Source organism: Lissotriton helveticus, chromosome 1_2, assembly GCF_964261635.1.
Source record: "Lissotriton helveticus chromosome 1_2, aLisHel1.1, whole genome shotgun sequence".
Lineage (NCBI taxonomy): Eukaryota > Metazoa > Chordata > Amphibia > Caudata > Salamandridae > Lissotriton > Lissotriton helveticus.
In genome coordinates this window covers 325,171,217-325,193,806 of record NC_136058.1, presented here as the reverse complement: position 1 = coordinate 325,193,806, position 22,590 = coordinate 325,171,217, and the positions used below count along the sequence as shown (strand labels likewise).

The window sequence follows — 22,590 nt, the reverse complement described above, 5'->3', positions numbered from 1 at the left end:
ACTCAATCTTGCGGCTGATGCACTCTCTCGTTCACGTATACAGGCATTCAGGGGTTATCTGCCCACAGCAGACTTAGAGGAGGCACCATTCCCAGAAGCAATGTGGCTTATCGGTGCCTCGGATTACAAGACCTCGTGGCAGCGAGTCTAGCCCCCAGGACAAGGAAAGCATACGAAGGAGCGTTTCGTTCTTATTGCACATATTTGGGTCCTGTAGGGAGTCTGCATTGGGGTCAGGAGGAGTCCTTCCTGGGGTACCTGGTTGCACTACACAGGGAGGGCCGATCAGTGGCTAAGGCCGGTAGGCATAGGGCGGCCATTTCCTTCATGGCCCAGGTACACGGCATAAAAGATCCTACAGGTTCTTTTTTGGTGAAGAAAGCCCTTCGCGGCTGGCAGCGCCTTGAGGGTTGCAAGAGAGATACGAGGCACCCGATTGGCTTAGACAGACTGTCTCTGCTTTTAGCAAAGCTGGATGAGACGTGTTCCTCCCATTACGAAGCAGTTCTGTTCCGGGCAGCTTTCACATTGGCATTCCATGGGGCCATGAGGGTGAGCAAACTTGGCGCAAGGAACAAGAGAGATATGGAGGGAGGTTTGTGCAGGGATCACATCCAGATAAGGGGTGATTCGATGGTGATCATGATAGCCAGGTCCAAGACTGACCAGGGGGCTATGGGAGATAGTGTGGTCGTGCAGCGCAAGCGTGGGTCCCCCGTCTGCCCGTTGAAGTGTGTGGAAGACTAATTGGCGCTAAGAGCGGCCACTTGGGGGGGGAGCTTGCTCCGACACAAGGATGGCACCCCACTGACGAGATTTCAGTTTCAGAGGGTGCTGGCACTGGCAATCGCTGACGCGAGCATGGACCCGTGCGATTTTGGGACCCACTCCTTTAGGATAGGGGCTGCTACTGAGGCTACAGCCAGGGGTCAGAGTGCCGAGGAAGTGAAACAGTTGGGCCGTTGGTCCTCGAATTGTTTTAAGAGGTATGTGCGATTGCACATGTTGTAAGTGATCAATTGACATGCACTCACGTTTTCTGTCTTTTGTTTACTTTGCAGTTTCGCGGGCCTGCCATGCAGGGCGGAATTGGAGGTCGACACTACATCAAGTGACCAGCGGTCAGAGATCACCGACTGGGGAAAGGATGGTATGGGTCGTGGGCCACTCATACGTGAGACGCGCCGGTGACGTATTCAAGGAAGGTGACGCGATTCACGCACCTGGGGAATACGGGTTCAGAGTGGCTTTATATGGGAAAGGTGGACTCGTTTTTGACAAATTTGAGTCATTTTTCAAGGGACTTTTAGGGCGGCATAGGTCACCGCCGTCTATAGTCATAGTACACCTGGGTGGCAACGATTTGGTGACACTGGGTAGACGAGAGTTACTTGAACGAATCTTGTCAACTGTTAGCTGGTTGGCTAAAAGAGTCCCGGGGTGCACGATTGCCTGGTCCCACATGATTCCTAGAAGGAGGTGGCAGGGGGGCCTTTCGGTGTCAGCTCTGAACCATTCAGTAAAACGGGTCAATAATAAGATTAATAGACTGTTCCGTTCTGCACAGTTGCATGTCATTCCTCATGGGTGTATCCGGGGTGACCATATGTATTTGAACGATGGGGTTCACCTGTCCAGGGTGGGGAATGACTTACTAATAGGAGATGTAGTTGCATGGTTGAGAGGTTTGAGGAAGCATGACCTATAGGAGGAGTTGGGGGGACCGGATAGTCGGTCAACTATCCGGTCTGTGGCGGTAAGGTCATGATCGGTGAGCAGGAATTTAAAGGTCCCTAGAGTGGGGCGCCACCCACAATGGATGGGAGCGCCCGGGGGAAGACGGCCATTGGCCCCTTCCACAGGGAGGCAGCACCCACTAAGGATGGGGCGCCTAGGGGGAGATGGCCATGGGCCCCTCCCAGGGGGGGAGGCGGTTAAATGCCCCTCCTGACTAATTTCCCGGGGGCCGGATATCCGCGACGGCGGATAGAGAGTATGGGGTGGGGGGGAGAGTCCACGCTGTCCTTCCTACGGAGACCTCATACGGGAACTCGGACGACCCTTAAGATGGCGTCGAGTAGAAAGGGGGCCCCCACCACGACAAGGGAAGTTACAGTTGGCAATGAGGGTAGAGCCCTCTGCGCATGCGCCGCTCACACGGTGAGGGCAGGAGTTTGGTAGTAGGGATCTGACACCGGTTAAGACCTTGCCGTTGGCCCTTAATGCTAGGATGTACAATTTGAATTAGAGTGTATGCATTTTCAGGATGTTAGCCAAAAGTACATGACTGCATCGAAATGTAATAAATGTCAAATTGTACATAATGCATAATGATGAAACTTTTAATTTAATGTTTTAAATTTTGTTTCATATTTTAATAAATACGGCCGGGAGGGTGACTCCCTCCCGTCTTCCAAAAAAGTCAACTATTGTCCGACTTCCCATCCTTGGGGATGTGTTTTGGGAGGGGGTGGCGGGCATCCCGGCCATATGGAAAGGGGCGACCGCTAGGTCCCCCCGAACGTATGGATGGGGGCCCGAACCTCCCGGGAAGCCATTTTGGGCGGGGTGGGCGTGGCCCGGCTGGTATGCCCAAAGCGGCGTAGCCGGAGCGCGCCTTCCCCCCGCCCGAGAGGGGTTTTCCTAGACACCTTGAAGGAAGACCACGCCCAGTAGGCGTATCGGGGACGGGTACACGCCCTCCCGCAGAAGGATAAAGGAGCGGGAACCCTGAAGATCGTCCTCTTGTTCCTCGGATCGGAAGGCTGCACCCACTCGTTGCTCGTGAGCCCTCGACGGAACAAGCAGCAATTTTGACCCACCCACCAGCCCCTGATAGCAAATGTTTGGAGGAAATAAAGTTTTCTGAGTGACGAAAGTATAGGCCTTTTCCTTTTCCTTGGTAGAGTGAATAAAGGAATGTTGAGAATGTATATGGTTTGCATTGGAGAATTTCTTCTTGCAGGAATGATCAGTAATAGCAGTAAGATGATGTGGAATTTTTCCTTTTAGTAGATAAACAACTGTCGTATTTATTTGTCGGGCGGTAAGGTCATGATCGGTGAGCAGGAATTTAAAGGTCCCTAGAGTGGGGCGCCACCCACAATGGATGGGAGCGCCCGGGGGAAGATGGCCATTGGCCCCTTCCACGGGGAGGCAGCACCCACTAAGGATGGGGCGCCTAGGGGGAGATGGCCATGGGCCCCTCCCAGGGGGGGAGGCGGTTAAATGCCCCTCCTGACTAATTTCCCGGGGTCCGGATATCCGCGACGGCGGATAGAGAGTATGGGGTGGGGGGGAGAGTCCACGATGTGCTTCCTACGGAGACCTCATACGGGAACTCGGACGACCCTTAAGATGGCATCGAGTAGAAAGGGGGCCCCCACCACGACAAGGGAAGTTACAGTTGGCAATGAGGGTAGAGCCCTCTGCGCATGCACCGCTCACACGGTGAGGGCGGGAGTTTGGTAGTAGGGATCTGACACCGGTTAAGACCTTGCCGTTGGCCCTTAATGCTAGGATGTACAATTTGAATTAGAGTGTATGCATTTTCAGGATGTTAGCCAAAAGTACATGACTGCATCTAAATGTAATAAATGTCAAATTGTACATAATGCATAATGATGAAACTTTTAATTTAATGTTTTAAATTTTGTTTCATATTTTAATAAATACGGCCGGGAGGGTGACTCCCTCCCGTCTTCCAAAAAAGTCAACTATTGTCCGACTTCCCATCCTTGGGGATGTGTGTTGGGAGGGGGTGGCGGGCATCCCGGCCATATAAAAAACAGATTTATTTGTTTCATTGTTAGTTTATTTGAATAGGCAGTGGTACATAGGACCAATGCCTCTACATACAATGATTGTTTTGAAACATTCTTAAAGGGGAAGAGGTTTTTACGGGACACCTTATCATTTGAGGATTGGTTACCACAATCACTGAGATGGTGATGAAGTATGATTGTTTTGGGCCAAATTATGGTGGAAAAACATTTCTACGTACCACTACAATTCGGTATTTGGAAGGTACACCCAAACACCCCTTTCGAATACCTTCCATTTAATACATCAGAAAAAGCCATTTTGCGTTTGCAAATGGCCTGATTCTTCAGACCAGCCTTCTTGCAACTGCAATGATAGTTCGTACATCTTGCACTTAGGCAGAGCTTTTAAGGAGAAATTAAATAGTTCCTACGTTGCACAAAAATGAAGTGCTTCAAACAAACACATACTTTGCATGCACAGAGAAGAGGTGGAATATATGTAAGACTGAAGACACAGGTGAAATGAGAAATAGATTGACTGCTTCTCTGCCAAGTTTTATACGCCATTTCTTCAGTGCAATACAAGAAAGCACCAAACAGTATAACAAAGTTGTCAATTGGTTTCATAGTCCATTCCCTTTGTTTAGTGCTGTGAAAGGAAGAGCCGAATTCCAAAATTGATCAATGATGTTTCAGAAATTTCCCAAAGGGAATAACAAGCCGACTGTTAAAAACTACATTCACTCACAGGTTTTGAGCAGGAAACACTGAAATGCTATTAAAGTGCAATATCCAAGGGAACACTGACTCTGTCAAAGATGATCCAAATAGAATTGATGAAAAGTCCCAATTACAAACCACAGAATCAAAATAGGGTGAGAGGACACCCGGATTTGAACCAGGGACCTCTTGATCTGCAGTCAAATGCTCTACCACTGAGCTATACCCCCAGCTTTGCAGTAAAATCAGAATGACAAAATATCAGTACATCATGAAAGAGTGTTAGATCATACTAAGTTGTGCCAGAAAGTACAACCTTGAAACTGTGGAACAGGAGAAGTAGTCCTTAATATTATTTATTAAAGGAAAACTGGATCATTTAAAAAACAGATGTATTTGTTTCATTGTTATTTTATTTGAATAGGCAGTGGTTAATAGGACCAATGCCTCTACATACAATGATTGTTTTGAAACATTCTTAAAGGGGAAGAGGTTTTTACGGGACACCTTATCATTTGAGGATTGGTTACCACAATCACGGAGATGATGATGAAGTATGATAGTTTTGGGCCAAATTAAGGTGGAAAAACATTTCTACGTACCACTACAATTCGGTATTTGGAAGGTACACCCAAACACCCCTTTCGAATACCTTCCATTTAATACATCAGAAAAAGCCATTTTGCGTTTGCAAATGGCCTGATTCTTTAGACCAGCCTTCTTGCAACTGCAATGATAGTTCGTACATCTTGCACGTAGGCAGAGCTTTTAAGGAGAAATTAAATAGTTCCTACGTTGCACAAAAATGAAGTGCTTCAAACAAACACATACTTTGCATGCACAGAGAAGAGGTGGAATATATGTAAGACTGAAGACACAGGTGAAATGAGAAATAGATTGACTGCTTCGCTGCCAAGTTTTTTTACGCCATTTCTTCAGCGCAATACAAAAAGCACCAAACAGTATGACGAAGTTGTCAATTGGTTTCATAGTCCATTCCCTTTGTTTAGTGCTGTGAAAGGAAGAGCCAAATTCCAAAATTGATCAATGATGTTTCAGAAATTTCCCAAAGGGAATACCAAGCCGAGTGTTAAAAACTGCATTTACTCACAGGCTTTGAGCAGGAAACACGGAAATGCTATGAAAGTGCAATATCCATGGGAACACTGACTCTGTCAAAGATGATCCAAATGGAATTGATGTTATGTCCCAATTACAAAGAACAGAATCAAAATAAGGTGAGGGGACACCCGGATTTGAACCAGGGACCTCTTGATCTGCAGTCAAATGCTCTACCACTGAGCTATATCCCCAGCTTTTCAGTACATTCAGAATGACAAAATATCAGTACATCATGAAAGAGTGTGAGGATCATACTAAGTTGTGCCAGAAAGTACAACCTTGAAACTGTGGAACAGGAGAAGTAGTCCTTAATATTATTTATTAAAGGAAAACTGGATCATTTAAAAAACAGATTTATTTGTTTCATTGTTATTTTATTTGAATAGGCAGTGGTACATAGGACCAATGCCTCTACATACAATGAATGTTTTGAAACATTCTTAAAGGGGAAGAGGTTTTTACAGGACACCTTATCATTTGAGGATTGGTTAACACAATCACTGAGATGGTGATGAAGTATGATTGTTTTGGGCCAAATTATGGTGGAAAAACATTTCTACGTACCAGTACAATTCGGTATTTGGAAGGCACACCCAAACACCCCTTTCGAATACCTTCCATTTAATACATCAGAAAAAGCCATTTTGCGTTTGCAAATGGCCTGATTCTTCAGACCAGCCTTCTTGCAACTGCAATGATAGTTCGTACATCTTGCACGTAGGCAGAGCTTTTAAGGAGAAATTAAATAGTTCCTATGTTGCACAAAAATGAAGTGCTTCAAACAAACACATACTTCGCATGCACAGAGAAGAGGTGGAATATATGTAAGACTGAAGACACAGGTGAAATGAGAAATAGTTGACTGCTTCGCTGCCAAGTTTTATACGCCATTTCTTCAGTGCAATACAAGAAAGCACCAAACAGTATAACAAAGTTGTCAATTGGTTTCATAGTCCATTCCCTTTGTTTAGTGCTGTGAAAGGAAGAGCCGAATTCCAAAATTCATCAATGATGTTTCAGAAATTTCCCAAAGGGAATAACAAGCTGAGTGTTAAAAACTGCATTTACTCACAGGTTTTGAGCAGGAAACACTGACATGCTATTAAAGTGCAATATCCAAGGGAATACTGACTCTGTTAAAGATGATCCAAATGGAATTGTTGAAAAGTCCCAATTACAAACAACAGAATTAAAGTAGGGCGAGGGGACACCCGGATTTGAACCAGGGACCTCTTGATCTGTAGTCAAATGCTCTACCACCGAGCTATATCCCCAGCTTTTCAGTAAAATCAGAATGACAAATTATCAGTACATCATGAAAGAGTGTGAGGATCATACTAAGTTGTGCCAGAAAGTACAACCTTGACACTGTGGAACAGGAGAAGTAGTCCTTAATATTATTTATTAAAGGAAAACTGGATCATTTAAAAAACAGATTTATTTGTTTCATTGTTATTTTATTTGAATAGGCAGTGGTACATAGGACCAATGCCTCTACATACAATGAATGTTTTGAAACATTCTTAAAGGGGAAGAGGTTTTTACAGGACACCTTATCATTTGAGGATTGGTTACCACAATCACTGAGATGGTGATGAAGTATGATTGTTTTGGGCCAAATTATGGTGGAAAAACATTTCTACGTACCACTACAATTCGGTATTTGGAAGGTACACCCAAACACCCCTTTTGAATACCTTCCATTTAATACATCAGAAAAAGCCATTTTGCATTTGCAAATAGCCTGATTCTTCAGACCAGCCTTCTTGCAACTGCAATGATAGTTCGTACATCTTGCACGTAGGCAGAGCTTTTAAGGAGAAATTAAATAGTTCCTACGTTGCACAAAAATGAAGTGCTTCAAACAAACATATACTTTGCATGCACAGAGAAGAGGTGGAATATATGTAAGACTGAAGACACAGGTGAAATGAGAAATAGATTGACTGCTTCGCTGCCAAGTTTTATACGCCATTTCTTCAGTGCAATACAAGAAAGCACCAAACAGTATAACAAAGTTGTCAATTGGTTTCATAGTCCATTCCCTTTGTTTAGTGCTGTGAAAGGAAGAGCCGAATTCCAAAATTGATCAATGATGTTTCAGAAATTTCCCAAAGGGAATACCAAGCTGAGTGTTAAAAACTGCATTTACTCACAGGTTTTGAGCAGGAAACACTGAAATGCTATTAAAGTGCAATATCCAAGGGAACACTGACTCTGTCAAAGATGATCCAAATGGAATTGATGGAAAGTCCCAATTACAATCAACAGAATCAAAATAGGGTGAGGGGACACCAGGATTTGAACCAGGGACCTCTTGATTTGCAGTCAAATGCTCTACCACTGAGCTATATCCCCAGCTTTACAGTACAATCAGAATGACAAAATATCAGTACATCATGAAAGAGTGAGAGGATCATACTAAGTTGTTCCGGAAAGTACAACCGTGAAACTGTGGAACAGGAGAAGTAGTCCTTAATATTATTCATTAAAGGAAAACTGGATCATTTAAAAAACAGACTTATTTGTTTCATTGTTATTTTATTTGAATAGGCAGTGGTACATAGGACCAATGCCTCTACATACAATGATTATTTTGAAACATTCTTAAAGGGGAAGAGGTTTTTACGGGACACCTTATTATTTGAGGATTGGTTACCACAATCACTGAGATGGTGATGAAGTATGATTGTTTTGGGCCAAATTATGGTGGAAAAACATTTCTAAGTACCACTACAATTTGGTATTTGGAAGGTACACCCAAACACCCCTTTCGAATACCTTCTATTTAATACATAAGAAAAAGCCATTTTGCGTTTGCAAATGGCCTGATTCTTCAGACCAGCCTTCTTGCAACTATAATGATAGTTCGTACATCTTGCACGTAGGCAGAGCTTTTAAGGAGAAATTAAATAGTTCCTACGTTGCACAAAAATGAAGTGCTTCAAACAAACACATACTTTGCATGCACAGAGAAGAGGTGGAATATATGTAAGACTGAAGACACAGGTGAAATGAGAAATAGATTGACTGCTTCGCTGCCAAGTTTTATACGCCATTTCTTCAGTGCAATACAAGAAAGCACCAAACAGTATAACAAAGTTGTCAATTGGTTTCATAGTCCATTCCCTTTGTTTAGTGCTGTGAAAGGAAGAGCCGAATTCCAAAATTGATCAATGATGTTTCAGAAATTTCCCAAAGGGAATACCAAGCCGAGTGTTAAAAACTGCATTTACTCACAGGTTTTGAGCAGGAAACACTGAAATGCTATTAAAGTGCAATATCCAAGGGAACACTGACTCTGTCAAAGATGATCCAAATGGAATTGATGAAAAGTCCCAATTACAAACAACAGAATCAAAATAGGGTGAGGGGACACCCGGATTTGAACCAAGGACCTCTTGATCTGCAGTCAAATGCTCTACCACTGAGCTATATCCCCAGCTTTACAGTAAAATCAGAATGACAAAATATCAGTACATCATGAAAGAGTGTGAGGATCATACTAAGTTGTGCCAGAAAGTACAACCTTGAAACTGTGGAACAGGAGAAGTAGTCCTTAATATTATTTATTAAAGGAAAACTGGATCATTTAAAAAACAGATATTTGTTTCATTGTTATTTTATTGGAATAGGCAGTCGTACATTGGACCAATGCCTCTACATACAATGATTGTTTTGAAACATTCTTAAAGGGGAAGAGGTTTTTACGGGACACCTTATTATTTGAGGATTGGTTACCACAATCACTGAGATGGTGATGAAGTATGATTGTTTTGGGCCAAATTATGGTGGAAAAACATTTCTACGTACCACTACAATTCGGTATTTGGAAGGTACACCCAAACACCCCTTTTGAATACCTTCCATTTAATACATCAGAAAAAGCCATTTTGCATTTGCAAATAGCCTGATTCTTCAGACCAGCCTTCTTGCAACTATAATGATAGTTCGTACATCTTGCACGTAGGCAGAGCTTTTAAGGAGAAATTAAATAGTTCCTACGTTGCACAAAAATGAAGTGCTTCAAACAAACATATACTTTGCATGCACAGAGAAGAGGTGGAATATATGTAAGACTGAAGACACAGGTGAAATGAGAAATAGATTGACTGCTTCGCTGCCAAGTTTTATACGCCATTTCTTCAGTGCAATACAAGAAAGCACCAAACAGTATAACAAAGTTGTCAATTGGTTTCATAGTCCATTCCCTTTGTTTAGTGCTGTGAAAGGAAGAGCCGAATTCCAAAATTGATCAATGATGTTTCAGAAATTTCCCAAAGGGAATACCAAGCTGAGTGTTAAAAACTGCATTTACTCACAGGTTTTGAGCAGGAAACACTGAAATGCTATTAAAGTGCAATATCCAAGGGAACACTGACTCTGTCAAAGATGATCCAAATGGAATTGATGAAAAGTCCCAATTACAAACAACAGAATCAAAATAGGGTGAGGGGACACCAGGATTTGAACCAGGGACCTCTTGATTTGCAGTCAAATGCTCTACCACTGAGCTATATCCCCAGCTTTACAGTACAATCAGAATGACAAAATATCAGTACATCATGAAAGAGTGAGAGGATCATACTAAGTTGTTCCGGAAAGTACAACCGTGAAACTGTGGAACAGGAGAAGTAGTCCTTAATATTAGTTATTAAAGGAAAACTGGATCATTTAAAAAACAGATTTATTTGTTTCATTGTTATTTTATTTGAATAGGCAGTGGTACATAGGACCAATGCCTCTACATACAATGATTGTTTTGAAACATTCTTAAAGGGGAAGAAGTTTTTATGGGACACCTTATCATTTGAAGATTGGTTACTACAATCACTGAGATGGTGATGAAGTATGACTGTTTTGGGCCAAATTATAGTGGAAAAACATTTCTACGTACCACTACAATTCGGTATTTGGAAGGTACACCCAAACACCCCTTTCGAATACCTTCTATTTAATACATCAGAAAAAGCCATTTTGCGTTTGCAAATGGCCTGATTCTTCAGACCAGAGTTCTTGCAACTACAATGATAGGTCGTACATCTTGCACGTAGGCAGAGCTTATAAGGAGAAATTAAATAGTTCATACGTTGCACAAAAATAAAGTGCTTCAAACAAACACATACTTTGCATGCACAGAAAAGAGGTGGAATATATGTAAGACTGAAGACACAGGTGAAATGAGAAATAGTTTACCACTTCGCTGCCAAGTTTTATACGCCAGTTCTTCAGTGCAATACAAGAAAGCACCAAACAGTATAACAAAGTTGTCAATTGGTTTCATAGTGCATTCCCTTTGTTTAGTGCTGTGAAAGGAAGAGCAGAATTCCAAAATTGATCAATGATGTTTCAGAAATTTCCCAAAGCGAATAACAAGCCGAGTGTTAAAAACTGCATTTACTCACAGGTTTTGAGCAGGAAACACTGAAATGCTATTAAAGTGCAATATCCAAGGGAACGCTGACTCTGTCAAAGATGATCCAAATGGAATTGATGAAAAGTCCCAATTACAAACAACAGAATCAAAATAGGGTGAGGGGACACCCGGATTTGAACCAAGGACCTCTTGATCTGCAGTCAAATGCTCTACCACTGAGCTATATACCCAGCTTTACAGTAAAATCAGAAGTGCTTCAAACAAACACATACTTTGCATGCACAGAGAAGAGGAGGAATATATGTAAGACTGAAGACACAGGTGAAATGAGAAATAGATTGACTGCTTCGCTGCCAAGTTTTATACGCCATTTCTTCAGTGCAATACAAGAAAGCACCAAACAGTATAACAAAGTTGTCAATTGGTTTCATAGTCCATTCCCTTTGTTTAGTGCTGTGAAAGGAAGAGCCGAATTCCAAAATTGATCAATGATGTTTCAGAAATTTCCCAAAGGGAATAACAAGCCGAGTGTTAAAAACTGTATTTACTCACAGGTTTTGAGCAGGAAACACTGAAATGCTATTAAAGTGCAATATCCAAGGGAACACTGACTCTGTCAAAGATGATCCAAATGGAATTGATGAAAAGTCCCAATTACAAACAACAGAATCAAAATATGGTGGAGGGGACACCCGGATTTGGACGAGGGCCCTCTTGATCTGCAGTCAAATGCTCTACCACTGAGCTATATCCCCAGCTTTTCAGTAAAATCAGAATGACAAAATATCAGTACATCATGAAAGAGTGTGAGGTTCATACTAAGTTGTGCCAGAAAGTACAACCTTGAAACTGTGGAACAGGAGAAGTAGTCATTAATATTGTTTATTAAAGGAAAACTGCATCATTTAAAAAACAGATTTATTTGTTTCATTGTTATTTTATTTGAATAGGCAGTGGTGCATAGGACCAATGCCTCTACATACAATGATTGTTTTTAAACATTCTTAAAGGGGAAGAGGTTTTTACGGGACACCTTATCATTTGAGGATTGGTTATCACAATCACGGAGATGGTGATGAAGTATGATTGTTTTGGGCCAAATTATGGTGGAAAAACATTTCTACGTACCACTACAATTCGGTATTTGGAAGGTACCCCCAAACACCCCTTTCGAATACCTTCCATTTAATACATCAGAAAAAGCCATTTTGCATTTGCAAATGGCCCGATTCTTCGGACCAGCCTTCTTGCAACTGCAATGATAGTTTGTACATCTTGCACGTAGGCAGAGCTTTTAAGGAGAAATTAAATAGTTCCTACGTTGCACAAAAATGAAGTGCTTCAAACAAACACATACTTTGCATGCACAGAGAAGAGGTGGCATATATGTAAGACTGAAGACACAGGTGAAATGAGAAATAGATTGACTGCTTCGCTGCCAAGTTTTATACGCCATTTCTTCAGTGCAATACAAGAAAGCACCAAACAGTATAACAAAGTTGTCAATTGGTTTCATAGTCCATTCCCTTTGTTTAGTGCTGTTAAAGGAAGAGCCGAATTCCAAAATTGATCAATGATGTTCCAGAAATTTCCCAAAGGGCATAACAAGCCGAGTGTTAAAAACTGTATTTACTCACAGGTTTTGAGCAGGAAACACTGAAATGCTATTAAAGTGCAATATCCAAGGGAACACTGACTCTGTCAAAGATGATCCAAATGGAATTGATGAAAAGTCCCAATTACAAACAACAGAATCAAAATATGCTGGAGGGGACACCCGGAGTTGGACCAGGGACCTCTTGTTCTGCAGTCAAATGCTCTACCACTGAGCTATATCCCCAGCTTTTCAGTAAAATCAGAATGACAAAATATCAGTACATCATGAAAGAGTGTGAGGATCATACTAAGTTGTGCCAGAAAGTACAACCTTGAAACTGTGGAACAGGAGAAGTAGTCATTAATATTATTTATTAAAGGAAAACTGGATCATTTAAAAAACAGATTTATTTGTTTCATTGTTATTTTATTTGAATAGGCAGTGGTGCATAGGACCAATGCCTCTACATACAATGATTGTTTTTAAACATTCTTAAAGGGGAAGAGGTTTTTACGGGACACCTTATCATTTGAGGATTGGTTACCACAATCACGGAGATGGTGATGAAGTATGATTGTTTTGGGCCAAATTATGGTGGAAAAACATTTCTACGTACCACTACAATTCGGTATTTGGAAGATACACCCAAACACCCCTTTCGAATACCTTCCATTTAATACATCAGAAAAAGCCATTTTGCATTTGCAAATGGCCTGATTCTTCAGACCAGCCTTCTTTCAACTGCAATGATAGTTCGTACATCTTGCACGTAGGCAGAGCTTTTAAGGAAAAATTAAATAGTTCCTACGTTGCACAAAAATGAAGTGCTTCAAACAAACACATACTTTGCATGCACCGAGAAGAGGTGGAATATATGTAAGACTGAAGACACAGGTGAAATGAGAAATAGATTGACTGCTTCGCTGCCAAGTTTTATACGCCATTTCTTCAGTGCAATACAAGAAAGCACCAAACAGTATAACAAAGTTGTCAATTGGTTTCAAAGTCCATTCCCTTTGTTTAGTGCTGTGAAAGGAAGAGCCGAATTCCAAAATTGATCAATGATGTTTCAGAAATTTCCCTAAGGAAATACCAAGCCGAGTGTTAAAAACTGCATTTACTCACAGGTTTTGAGAAGCAAACACTGTAATGCCATTAAAGTGCAATATCCAAGGGAACACTGACTCTGTCAAAGATGATCCAAATGGAATTGATGGAAAGTCCCAATTACAATCAACAAAATCAAAATAGGGTGAGTGGACACCAGGATTTGAACCAGTGACCTCTTGATCTGCAGTCAAATTCTCTACCACTGAGCTATATCCGCAGCTTAACAGTACAATCAGAATGACAAAATATCAGTACATCATGAAAAAGTGAGAGGATCATACTAAGTTGTTCCGGAAAGTACAACCTTGAAACTGTGGAACAGGAGAAGTAGTCCTTAATATTATTCATTAAAGGAAAACTGGATCATTTAAAAAACAGACTTATTTGTTTCATTGTTATTTTATTTGAATAGGCAGTGGTACAGAGGACCAATGCCTCTACATACAATGATTATTTTGAAACATTCTTAAAGGGGAAGAGGTTTTTACGGGACACCTTATTATTTGAGGATTGGTTACCACAATCACTGAGATGGTGATGAAGTATGATTGTTTTGGGCCAAATTATGGTGGAAAAACATTTCTACAAACCACTACAATTCGGTATTTGGAAGGTACACCCAAACACCCCTTTCGAATACCTTCCATTTAATACATCAGAAAAAGCCATTTTGCGTTTGCAAATGGCCTGATTCTTCAGACCAGCCTTCTTGCAACTGCAATGATAGTTCGTACATCTTGCACGTAGGCAGAGCTTTTAAGGAGAAATTAAATAGTTCCTATGTTGCACAAAAATGAAGTGCTTCAAACAAACACATACTTCGCATGCACAGAGAAGAGGTGGAATATATGTAAGACTGAAGACACAGGTGAAATGAGAAATAGTTGACTGCTTCGCTGCCAAGTTTTATACGCCATTTCTTCAGTGCAATACAAGAAAGCACCAAACAGTATAACAAAGTTGTCAATTGGTTTCATAGTCCATTCCCTTTGTTTAGTGCTGTGAAAGGAAGAGCCGAATTCCAAAATTCATCAATGATGTTTCAGAAATTTCCCAAAGGGAATAACAAGCTGAGTGTTAAAAACTGCATTTACTCACAGGTTTTGAGCAGGAAACACTGACATGCTATTAAAGTGCAATATCCAAGGGAATACTGACTCTGTTAAAGATGATCCAAATGGAATTGTTGAAAAGTCCCAATTACAAACAACAGAATCAAAGTAGGGCGAGGGGACACCCGGATTTGAACAAGGGACCTCTTGATCTGTAGTCAAATGCTCTACCACCGAGCTATATCCCCAGCTTTTCAGTAAAATCAGAATGACAAATTATCAGTACATCAGGAAAGAGTGTGAGGATCATACTAAGTTGTGCCAGAAAGTACAACCTTGAAACTGTGGAACAGGAGAAGTAGTCCTTAATATTATTTATTAAAGGAAAACTGGATCATTTAAAAAACAGATTTATTTGTTTCATTGTTATTTTATTTGAATAGGCAGTGGTACATAGGACCAATGCCTCTACATACAATGAATGTTTTGAAACATTCTTAAAGGGGAAGAGGTTTTTACAGGACACCTTATCATTTGAGGATTGGTTACCACAATCACTGAGATGGTGATGAAGTATGATTGTTTTGGGCCAAATTATGGTGGAAAAACATTTCTACGTACCACTACAATTCGTTATTTGGAAGGTACACCCAAACACCCCTTTTGAATACCTTCCATTTAATACATCAGAAAAAGCCATTTTGCATTTGCAAATAGCCTGATTCTTCAGACCAGCCTTCTTGCAACTGCAATGATAGTTCGTACATCTTGCACGTAGGCAGAGCTTTTATTGAGAAATTAAATAGTTCCTACGTTGCACAAAAATGAAGTGCTTCAAACAAACATATACTTTGCATGCACAGAGAAGAGGTGGAATATATGTAAGACTGAAGACACAGGTGAAATGAGAAATAGATTGACTGCTTCGCTGCCAAGTTTTATACGCCATTTCTTCAGTGCAATACAAGAAAGCACCAAATAGTATAACAAAGTTGTCAATTGGTTTCATAGTCCATTCCCTTTGTTTAGTGCTGTGAAAGGAAGAGCCGAATTCCAAAATTGATCAATGATGTTTCAGAAATTTCCCAAAGGGAATACCAAGCTGAGTGTTAAAAACTGCATTTACTCACAGGTTTTGAGCAGGAAACACTGAAATGCTATTAAAGTGCAATATCCAAGGGAACACTGACTCTGTAAAAGATGATCCAAATGGAATTGATGGAAAGTCCCAATTACAATCAACAGAATCAAAATAGGGTGAGGGGACACCAGGATTTGAACCCGGGACCTCTTGATTTGCAGTCAAATGCTCTACCACTGAGCTATATCCCCAGCTTTACAGTACAATCAGAATGACAAAATATCAGTACATCATGAAAGAGTGAGAGGATCATACTAAGTTGTTCCGGAAAGTACAACCGTGAAACTGTGGAACAGGAGAAGTAGTCCTTAATATTATTCATTAAAGGAAAACTGGATCATTTAAAAAACAGACTTATTTGTTTCATTGTTATTTTATTTGAATAGGCAGTGGTACATAGGACCAATGCCTCTACATACAATGATTATTTTGAAACATTCTTAAAGGGGAAGAGGTTTTTACGGGACACCTTATTATTTGAGGATTGGTTACCACAATCACTGAGATGGTGATGAAGTATGATTGTTTTGGGCCAAATTATGGTGGAAAAACATTTCTACGTACCACTACAATTCGATATTTGGAAGGTACACCCAAACACCCCTTTCGAATACCTTCTATTTAATACATAAGAAAAAGCCATTTTGCGTTTGCAAATGGCCTGATTCTTCAGACCAGCCTTCTTGCAACTATAATGATAGTTCGTACATCTTGCACGTAGGCAGAGCTTTTAAGGAGAAATTAAATAGTTCCTACGTTGCACAAAAATGAAGTGCTTCAAACAAACACATACTTTGCATGCACAGAGAAGAGGTGGAATATATGTAAGACTGAAGACACAGGTGAAATGAGAAATAGATTGACTGCTTCGCTGCCAAGTTTTATACGCCATTTCTTCAGTGCAATACAAGAAAGCACCAAACAGTATAACAAAGTTGTCAATTGGTTTCATAGTCCATTCCCTTTGTTTAGTGCTGTGAAAGGAAGAGCCGAATTCCAAAATTGATCAATGATGTTTCAGAAATTTCCCAAAGGGAATACCAAGCCGAGTGTTAAAAACTGCATTTACTCACAGGTTTTGAGCAGGAAACACTGAAATGCTATTAAAGTGCAATATCCAAGGGAACACTGACTCTGTCAAAGATGATCCAAATGGAATTGATGAAAAGTCCCAATTACAAACAACAGAATCAAAATAGGGTGAGGGGACACCCGGATTTGAACCAAGGACCTCTTGATCTGCAGTCAAATGCTCTACCACTGAGCTATATCCCCAGCTTTACAGTAAAGTCAGAATGACAAAATATCAGTACATCATGAAAGAGTGTGAGGATCATACTAAGTTGTGCCAGAAAGTACAACCTTGAAACTGTGGAACAGGAGAAGTAGTCCTTAATATTATTTATTAAAGGAAAACTGGATCATTTAAAAAACAGATATTTGTTTCATTGTTATTTTATTTGAATAGGCAGTCGTACATTGGACCAATGCCTCTACATACAATGATTGTTTTGAAACATTCTTAAAGGGGAAGAGGTTTTTACGGGACACCTTATTATTTGAGGATTGGTTACCACAATCACTGAGATGGTGATGAAGTATGATTGTTTTGGGCCAAATTATGGTGGAAAAACATTTCTACGTACCACTACAATTCGGTATTTGGAAGGTACACCCAAACACCCCTTTCGAATACCTTCTATTTGATACATAAGAAAAAGCCATTTTGCGTTTGCAAATGGCCTGATTCTTCAGACCAGCCTTCTTGCAACTATAATGATAGTTCGTACATCTTGCACGTAGGCAGAGCTTTTAAGGAGAAATTAAATAGTTCCTACGTTGCACAAAAATGAAGTGCTTCAAACAAACACATACTTTGCATGCACAGAGAAGAGGTGGAATATATGTAAGACTGAAGACACAGGTGAAATGAGAAATAGATTGACTGCTTCGCTGCCAAGTTTTATACGCCATTTCTTCAGTGCAATACAAGAAAGCACCAAACAGTATAACAAAGTTGTCAATTGGTTTCAAAGTCCATTCCCTTTGTTTAGTGCTGTGAAAGGAAGAGCCGAATTCCAAAATTGATCAATGATGTTTCAGAAATTTCCCTAAGGAAATACCAAGCCGAGTGTTAAAAACTGCATTTACTCACAGGTTTTGAGAAGCAAACACTGTAATGCCATTAAAGTGCAATATCCAAGGGAACACTGACTCTGTCAAAGATGATCCAAATGGAATTGATGGAAAGTCCCAATTACAATCAACAAAATCAAAATAGGGTGAGTGGACACCAGGATTTGAACCAGTGACCTCTTGATCTGCAGTCAAATTCTCTACCACTGAGCTATATCCCCAGCTTAACAGTACAATCAGAATGACAAAATATCAGTACATCATGAAAAAGTGAGAGGATCATACTAAGTTGTTCCGGAAAGTACAACCTTGAAACTGTGGAACAGGAGAAGTAGTCCTTAATATTATTCATTAAAGGAAAACTGGATCATTTAAAAAACAGACTTATTTGTTTCATTGTTATTTTATTTGAATAGGCAGTGGTACATAGGACCAATGCCTCTACATACAATGATTATTTTGAAACATTCTTAAAGGGGAAGAGGTTTTTACGGGACACCTTATTATTTGAGGATTGGTTACCACAATCACTGAGATGGTGATGAAGTATGATTGTTTTGGGCCAAATTATGGTGGAAAAACATTTCTACAAACCACTACAATTCGGTATTTGGAAGGTACACCCAAACACCCCTTTCGAATACCTTCCATTTAATACATCAGAAAAAGCCATTTTGCGTTTGCAAATGGCCTGATTCTTCAGACCAGCCTTCTTGCAACTGCAATGATAGTTCGTACATCTTGCACGTAGGCAGAGCTTTTAAGGAGAAATTAAATAGTTCCTATGTTGCACAAAAATGAAGTGCTTCAAACAAACACATACTTCGCATGCACAGAGAAGAGGTGGAATATATGTAAGACTGAAGACACAGGTGAAATGAGAAATAGTTGACTGCTTCGCTGCCAAGTTTTATACGCCATTTCTTCAGTGCAATACAAGAAAGCACCAAACAGTATAACAAAGTTGTCAATTGGTTTCATAGTCCATTCCCTTTGTTTAGTGCTGTGAAAGGAAGAGCCGAATTCCAAAATTCATCAATGATGTTTCAGAAATTTCCCAAAGGGAATAACAAGCTGAGTGTTAAAAACTGCATTTACTCACAGGTTTTGAGCAGGAAACACTGACATGCTATTAAAGTGCAATATCCAAGGGAATACTGACTCTGTTAAAGATGATCCAAATGGAATTGTTGAAAAGTCCCAATTACAAACAACAGAATCAAAGTAGGGCGAGGGGACACCCGGATTTGAACAAGGGACCTCTTGATCTGTAGTCAAATGCTCTACCACCGAGCTATATCCCCAGCTTTTCAGTAAAATCAGAATGACAAATTATCAGTACATCAGGAAAGAGTGTGAGGATCATACTAAGTTGTGCCAGAAAGTACAACCTTGAAACTGTGGAACAGGAGAAGTAGTCCTTAATATTATTTATTAAAGGAAAACTGGATCATTTAAAAAACAGATTTATTTGTTTCATTGTTATTTTATTTGAATAGGCAGTGGTACATAGGACCAATGCCTCTACATACAATGAATGTTTTGAAACATTCTTAAAGGGGAAGAGGTTTTTACAGGACACCTTATCATTTGAGGATTGGTTACCACAATCACTGAGATGGTGATGAAGTATGATTGTTTTGGGCCAAATTATGGTGGAAAAACATTTCTACGTACCACTACAATTCGTTATTTGGAAGGTACACCCAAACACCCCTTTTGAATACCTTCCATTTAATACATCAGAAAAAGCCATTTTGCATTTGCAAATAGCCTGATTCTTCAGACCAGCCTTCTTGCAACTGCAATGATAGTTCGTACATCTTGCACGTAGGCAGAGCTTTTATTGAGAAATTAAATAGTTCCTACGTTGCACAAAAATGAAGTGCTTCAAACAAACATATACTTTGCATGCACAGAGAAGAGGTGGAATATATGTAAGACTGAAGACACAGGTGAAATGAGAAATAGATTGACTGCTTCGCTGCCAAGTTTTATACGCCATTTCTTCAGTGCAATACAAGAAAGCACCAAATAGTATAACAAAGTTGTCAATTGGTTTCATAGTCCATTCCCTTTGTTTAGTGCTGTGAAAGGAAGAGCCGAATTCCAAAATTGATCAATGATGTTTCAGAAATTTCCCAAAGGGAATACCAAGCTGAGTGTTAAAAACTGCATTTACTCACAGGTTTTGAGCAGGAAACACTGAAATGCTATTAAAGTGCAATATCCAAGGGAACACTGACTCTGTAAAAGATGATCCAAATGGAATTGATGGAAAGTCCCAATTACAATCAACAGAATCAAAATAGGGTGAGGGGACACCAGGATTTGAACCAGGGACCTCTTGATTTGCAGTCAAATGCTCTACCACTGAGCTATATCCCCAGCTTTACAGTACAATCAGAATGACAAAATATCAGTACATCATGAAAGAGTGAGAGGATCATACTAAGTTGTTCCGGAAAGTACAACCGTGAAACTGTGGAACAGGAGAAGTAGTCCTTAATATTATTCATTAAAGGAAAACTGGATCATTTAAAAAACAGACTTATTTGTTTCATTGTTATTTTATTTGAATAGGCAGTGGTACATAGGACCAATGCCTCTACATACAATGATTATTTTGAAACATTCTTAAAGGGGAAGAGGTTTTTACGGGACACCTTATTATTTGAGGATTGGTTACCACAATCACTGAGATGGTGATGAAGTATGATTGTTTTGGGCCAAATTATGGTGGAAAAACATTTCTACGTACCACTACAATTCGATATTTGGAAGGTACACCCAAACACCCCTTTCGAATACCTTCTATTTAATACATAAGAAAAAGCCATTTTGCGTTTGCAAATGGCCTGATTCTTCAGACCAGCCTTCTTGCAACTATAATGATAGTTCGTACATCTTGCACGTAGGCAGAGCTTTTAAGGAGAAATTAAATAGTTCCTACGTTGCACAAAAATGAAGTGCTTCAAACAAACACATACTTTGCATGCACAGAGAAGAGGTGGAATATATGTAAGACTGAAGACACAGGTGAAATGAGAAATAGATTGACTGCTTCGCTGCCAAGTTTTATACGCCATTTCTTCAGTGCAATACAAGAAAGCACCAAACAGTATAACAAAGTTGTCAATTGGTTTCATAGTCCATTCCCTTTGTTTAGTGCTGTGAAAGGAAGAGCCGAATTCCAAAATTGATCAATGATGTTTCAGAAATTTCCCAAAGGGAATACCAAGCCGAGTGTTAAAAACTGCATTTACTCACAGGTTTTGAGCAGGAAACACTGAAATGCTATTAAAGTGCAATATCCAAGGGAACACTGACTCTGTCAAAGATGATCCAAATGGAATTGATGAAAAGTCCCAATTACAAACAACAGAATCAAAATAGGGTGAGGGGACACCCGGATTTGAACCAAGGACCTCTTGATCTGCAGTCAAATGCTCTACCACTGAGCTATATCCCCAGCTTTACAGTAAAATCAGAATGACAAAATATCAGTACATCATGAAAGAGTGTGAGGATCATACTAAGTTGTGCCAGAAAGTACAACCTTGAAACTGTGGAACAGGAGAAGTAGTCCTTAATATTATTTATTAAAGGAAAACTGGATCATTTAAAAAACAGATATTTGTTTCATTGTTATTTTATTTGAATAGGCAGTCGTACATTGGACCAATGCCTCTACATACAATGATTGTTTTGAAACATTCTTAAAGGGGAAGAGGTTTTTACGGGACACCTTATTATTTGAGGATTGGTTACCACAATCACTGAGATGGTGATGAAGTATGATTGTTTTGGGCCAAATTATGGTGGAAAAACATTTCTACGTACCACTACAATTCGGTATTTGGAAGGTACACCCAAACACCCCTTTCGAATACCTTCTATTTAATACATAAGAAAAAGCCATTTTGCGTTTGCAAATGGCCTGATTCTTCAGACCAGCCTTCTTGCAACTATAATGATAGTTCGTACATCTTGCACGTAGGCAGAGCTTTTAAGGAGAAATTAAATAGTTCCTACGTTGCACAAAAATGAAGTGCTTCAAACAAACACATACTTTGCATGCACAGAGAAGAGGTGGAATATATGTAAGACTGAAGACACAGGTGAAATGAGAAATAGATTGACTGCTTCGCTGCCAAGTTTTATACGCCATTTCTTCAGTGCAATACAAGAAAGCACCAAACAGTATAACAAAGTTGTCAATTGGTTTCATAGTCCATTCCCTTTGTTTAGTGCTGTGAAAGGAAGAGCCGAATTCCAAAATTGATCAATGATGTTTCAGAAATTTCCCAAAGGGAATACCAAGCCGAGTGTTAAAAACTGCATTTACTCACAGGTTTTGAGCAGGAAACACTGAAATGCTATTAAAGTGCAATATCCAAGGGAACACTGACTATGTCAAAGATGATCCAAATGGAATTGATGAAAAGTCCCAATTACAAACAACAGAATCAAAATAGGGTGAGGGGACACCCGGATTTGAACCAAGGACCTCTTGATCTGCAGTCAAATGCTCTACCACTGAGCTATATCCCCAGCTTTACAGTAAAATC

General features: G+C 40.1%; 13 non-coding genes across 13 annotated transcripts; all 13 read right to left on the bottom strand.

Annotated features, from left to right (window-relative positions):
- Positions 1-4,642: 4,642 nt before the first annotated feature.
- On the bottom strand, positions 4,643-4,714 carry TRNAC-GCA (transfer RNA cysteine (anticodon GCA)). Its single transcript has one exon. It is a non-coding gene; the product is annotated as a tRNA-Cys (tRNA).
- A 1,011-nt stretch (positions 4,715-5,725) lies between these two features.
- TRNAC-GCA (transfer RNA cysteine (anticodon GCA)) lies at positions 5,726-5,797 on the bottom strand. Its single transcript has one exon. It is a non-coding gene; the product is annotated as a tRNA-Cys (tRNA).
- A 1,011-nt stretch (positions 5,798-6,808) lies between these two features.
- Positions 6,809-6,880, bottom strand: TRNAC-ACA (transfer RNA cysteine (anticodon ACA)). Its single transcript has one exon. It is a non-coding gene; the product is annotated as a tRNA-Cys (tRNA).
- Positions 6,881-7,892: 1,012 nt separating this feature from the next.
- TRNAC-GCA (transfer RNA cysteine (anticodon GCA)) lies at positions 7,893-7,964 on the bottom strand. The gene has a single exon. It is a non-coding gene; the product is annotated as a tRNA-Cys (tRNA).
- A 1,012-nt stretch (positions 7,965-8,976) lies between these two features.
- On the bottom strand, positions 8,977-9,048 carry TRNAC-GCA (transfer RNA cysteine (anticodon GCA)). The gene has a single exon. It is a non-coding gene; the product is annotated as a tRNA-Cys (tRNA).
- Positions 9,049-10,058: 1,010 nt separating this feature from the next.
- On the bottom strand, positions 10,059-10,130 carry TRNAC-GCA (transfer RNA cysteine (anticodon GCA)). Its single transcript has one exon. It is a non-coding gene; the product is annotated as a tRNA-Cys (tRNA).
- Positions 10,131-14,918: 4,788 nt separating this feature from the next.
- Positions 14,919-14,990, bottom strand: TRNAC-ACA (transfer RNA cysteine (anticodon ACA)). Its single transcript has one exon. It is a non-coding gene; the product is annotated as a tRNA-Cys (tRNA).
- Positions 14,991-16,002: 1,012 nt separating this feature from the next.
- Positions 16,003-16,074, bottom strand: TRNAC-GCA (transfer RNA cysteine (anticodon GCA)). Its single transcript has one exon. It is a non-coding gene; the product is annotated as a tRNA-Cys (tRNA).
- A 1,012-nt stretch (positions 16,075-17,086) lies between these two features.
- On the bottom strand, positions 17,087-17,158 carry TRNAC-GCA (transfer RNA cysteine (anticodon GCA)). The gene has a single exon. It is a non-coding gene; the product is annotated as a tRNA-Cys (tRNA).
- A 2,093-nt stretch (positions 17,159-19,251) lies between these two features.
- On the bottom strand, positions 19,252-19,323 carry TRNAC-ACA (transfer RNA cysteine (anticodon ACA)). Its single transcript has one exon. It is a non-coding gene; the product is annotated as a tRNA-Cys (tRNA).
- Positions 19,324-20,335: 1,012 nt separating this feature from the next.
- TRNAC-GCA (transfer RNA cysteine (anticodon GCA)) lies at positions 20,336-20,407 on the bottom strand. Its single transcript has one exon. It is a non-coding gene; the product is annotated as a tRNA-Cys (tRNA).
- Positions 20,408-21,419: 1,012 nt separating this feature from the next.
- TRNAC-GCA (transfer RNA cysteine (anticodon GCA)) lies at positions 21,420-21,491 on the bottom strand. Its single transcript has one exon. It is a non-coding gene; the product is annotated as a tRNA-Cys (tRNA).
- A 1,010-nt stretch (positions 21,492-22,501) lies between these two features.
- On the bottom strand, positions 22,502-22,573 carry TRNAC-GCA (transfer RNA cysteine (anticodon GCA)). The gene has a single exon. It is a non-coding gene; the product is annotated as a tRNA-Cys (tRNA).
- Positions 22,574-22,590: the final 17 nt, after the last annotated feature.